Genomic DNA, 4,199 nt, shown 5'->3' with positions numbered 1-4,199 from the left:
GCAAGGGGTAAGAAGAGCGTAGAGGAACAGATAACCAAGACATCTACTTATGGTGCAATGCTTAGATGGTTTGAGGGGTGTGAAGGAGATAGGAGTAAGCACCAACATTAGCAAACACCCAACATATTCAGCAGCTATACAAATGAAAGTATCAAATACATTGGGCCTTACTTATGGATGTTTTGCCGTAGGGCAGCACATCTGCAAGGCCTGCTGCGTCGCCCTACGGCAAAATAAAAGGGCCGGAATGTGTCGTATCTGCTAGATACGTCACATTCCTGTCTTTTTTCCCCTGCGTCCATCCACAATGGGCTGCTGTGCACCAACACAGAAGGCAGCACACATAGAAAGACGAAAAACTAGGAAAAATAAAGATATTTCTCCTCGTTGTGCTTCCCTTACGCCTCCCCTGGGGAGGCGTAGGTTTTTGGTGCTGCTTTAGATTTACGATTTCTCGTAAATCTGGGGCGGTGTCAAAAAGCTGCTGCTGGGAACGGTAAAGGTGTTGCTGGGAACACCCCCAGCAACACCCATGGAACACCCCTTTCACACAGTTTTCTGTGTGAAAGGGCACATATTTATAAGGCCATGATAAGCCATGTAACTTGGCTTTACGAGGCCTTATAAATACGCCAGTGGCACATTGTACCAAAGAAACATAAAAAAAATGACGTTCGGATGGTGCAATAGTGCCGGTAGGGTCTCATAAATGAGGCCCATTGTATATTGTTCCTCTGCTTTCAGACCCTCCGTCACTAATGACATCACCTCAATGCATTCTTACTGAATCACAATTAGAAAATCACAATTCCTGATGTAAGAAAAGTGACATGTTTCAAATAGTTGTTCCTAGAGGTTTGCAAATCGATCTACCTCATGAACATTAAGGAGGTAGGTTGCAATTATGTTTTGGTTACCTTCCTGGTATACCTTCTCAGGCCCGCCTGCACCCACCCTTGCTTCACTCTCTTCTAAGAGTGTAATCTGAGTATATCAATGTATGTAAGGGAAGAAGCCACGTTCGATATCTTATTTAGGCCCAATGTTGCATATACACGGGGTAGCAGGGAGGCTGGAGTATCCCGGATAATAATAGAGCTACCTGTGAGTGCCACTGGAATACACCATCTTCAAACCAGCATCACCGTCTACAAAACATCACTACTGGCATCCCAGCCTGTCTTGCTGACACGCTCATCATCACTGGTGGCTTTCAGCTCACCTGCAGCCACAAATTCATCAGGATTGAGAAGAAGAAGTGCAAAAAGGAATAAACAAGGCAACTTGTCAACACCGAGTCCCAGGCCTCCACTGCCTCAAATACTAATCTGCCTGTGCAGTTGATGGTGACTTTTAAGACACTGACAGGTTTCTATATGTCGAACTCTCCAACATTAAAAGATACATATTCAAAATCCGTATTCCAGTTTGTAACCATTTCCTTTATATTTATCTTGACCTCACTCGAACCACAAAAGTTCCGGACAGTGGAATGCTTTTCATCCTTAATGAATGCTAGTTGTAGTATATACTGTCCATTGTAAGAAACTATCAACCTATTGCAATGTATGAAGGTAGACAAAATGCTCTTGTTCTAATTGGTTCATCTCCCATAGAGGCTTAATGCCAGCACCCAGATACCCAATTTAGGGGCATATTATCAAGAACGGCGATAATGGGCTTGATAATATGCCCTGGAGAATTCCAATAGAAGCCCATGTTCACACCAGAACAGAGACTTCTGTTGGAATTCTCAAGGGCATATAATCAAAAAGAATCTGTAAGTGGAGATCCCTCGCTTGAGCGAAAACGGAGACTATGGCAATTCTTGTATTGTTGCTCCTGAGAGATCTGGACCGACCTCTCTTCCACATTAAAGGGTTCTTTACCATCCACGTCTTCCTCAGAGAGTTCACAATGCTGCTCTGTTTGAAAGACAGCTCGGGAACACTTTTACCAAACGTTACTACAACCATCAGATTATGTACTATGTGTTCCATCCGAACACCTCCTAATCCTGTAACCCTCTTGCTCTTCATTTCGTCACCACCTCATAGTGGTAAAGTTTGAGAAATTAAGGGGCATATTCACGATGAAGTGACGGAGCACTGTGTTAGCCTTGTTGGCTTAACGCCAGGCTCCCCCACTTCGTAAACGCAGGGCTGCACCCTATTTACAAGAATACAGTGCAGCCCTGCATTTCATCCTGCAGTGTCGCTAATTGCAGCGACCTGGTGCCAACGCAGGTAATCCTGCATCATTGTGGATGGGTGCCTGCGTTGCAGGGAAAGATTGTTTATGTGCAGGAAGGTGTCCCTTCCTGCACATAAACAATCCTAAATAGCATTTTGTAAATTATATGTATGCTACAGAATGCAGCACATATAGAAGTTGCAGCGCACTATTTTTTTTCTTAAATGATTGTGTATGTGCAGGAAGGGACACCATCCTGCAGATAAACAATCAATGGCATTTTGCTGTCTCGTGTGTGCTTTATAAAAATGAGCAAAAACGAGGAGAAAGAAAGCATTTCTCCTTGTTTCGCAGGCATAAGAGCAGGTTTTTTTGGTCTTAATTTTGACGCTGCCCCATATTTACGCCATCCTTGTAAATATGGGGCAGTATCAAAATCAATGGATGTTGCGGTGGAACGTCCACCTCAACACACATTGCCTTCCCCTTTCACGCTAAGTATAGCTTGAACTGGTGCCTTATTTACAAGGCAGTGTTAAATGGCTTAATGCTGCCCTGTAAATAAGGTAAAGCCTGTATTGCCGCCACAACGTCACTAAAAGTGACTTTCTTGTGGCGATAGGGGCTTGTAAATATGCCTCTTAATGTCATTCAGAAATGGCAAACTTCATCCCCATAAGTTCATTTTCGATCATGCCCGCCTCAACTCCCCTCTCCATTGTAACAGCCGAATCCTGATTTGCCTGTGTTGAGTTCTGCATGAACACATCAAAAACCAAGAAAATGGCTAATCCGTGTTAAAATTAGTTGGAGTGTTCACGAAGTGTCACTGTTTTTTTGCTAATTGATAACTGCCTATGCTTGCAAGAACATCTGATTGAATATGAGCTAATATTGTCACCGTGTTGTTCACTTGATCTCTAGTATTCTGGTTATATTCCTCTAAAAACGAATACATTTGTTTTAAAGAACTAATCGTAGAGTCGTATAGCGCCTAGTTCTGTAAACAATAAACAGGATCCCAATGCTTCAGGTGTCTGCTTTAGAAGCAGGAGCCCTGGTTCTGGTCCCAGCTTACCCACTTGATTGAACTCATTTGATCCTGGGCAGAAAACCTACCGCTCCTTATTTCTGTTCCTTACTTGTCAACATTTGAGAAAGCTTGGACACAGACGAACCCCTGTGTGATGTGCTGTATAAAACTGAGCCCTCAGAGCATCTCTTTTCCTCAGCCCCCACGAACAGGAAATAAAGGGCGACCCGTTCGATTTCAATTTCCTCTTATGCGGTGCACGATGCAGGGCAGGTGGGGGATTTGTCATGTAGTCCCTGGTATTAGGTTTGGCTCGTGTGTTTTATTGCTGTTTTTTCAGCATGTCAGTGTGTTTGTTCTCTGTTTCAATTGCTTTTTTTCCTTCTCTCTTTGCCGAAAATCAATAGGAACTCGAGAGAAGAGGCAGTAAGATTTTATTAAGGACATACTTTTCAATTCATCCTCAGCACACACACAGAGCTCGAGCACACGGCAGGCACACAGACACACACATTGATTAACGTTTTTCATCCCTAAAGAAAGACATTGGAATAGAATGTAGCAATTCCTCACTTTGCAGTCAAAGTGTGCTTTGATTAATGAGTGAAATCTCTTGCTAAATGGGTGCCATAACCGTAACTTTCAAAGTAGAGAAACAGGATGACATAATTCTGTGTGTCTAAGTGCCGAGGAGTCAGTCTACCGTGTCTGATGGCGCTGCAGCACTCTGGAGAGGCTGGCACGTAAAGTGGGGGCCACTCCCACCAGGAGTGCCTCTGTGGGTCTCGCTATTGGGCCCACAGTGCAAAGTGACAGGTTGCAAACTTTGGTGCCAAACTGTGCAGCGACTTTTTGAAACCTCTTTCTGATTTTGCAATGCGTCCTATGCACTAATAGGTAATGGTGGGAAATCTATAGTTTCAGAGGGTCGCAGACAACCTGCTTGTCAATATTAACTAGGCAGATTGCTATT

This window comes from Lissotriton vulgaris, chromosome 11, assembly GCF_964263255.1.
Source record: "Lissotriton vulgaris chromosome 11, aLisVul1.2, whole genome shotgun sequence".
Classification (NCBI taxonomy): domain Eukaryota; kingdom Metazoa; phylum Chordata; class Amphibia; order Caudata; family Salamandridae; genus Lissotriton; species Lissotriton vulgaris.
The sequence above is the reverse complement of the archived record's forward strand: the minus strand, read 5'-3'. Positions refer to the sequence as shown.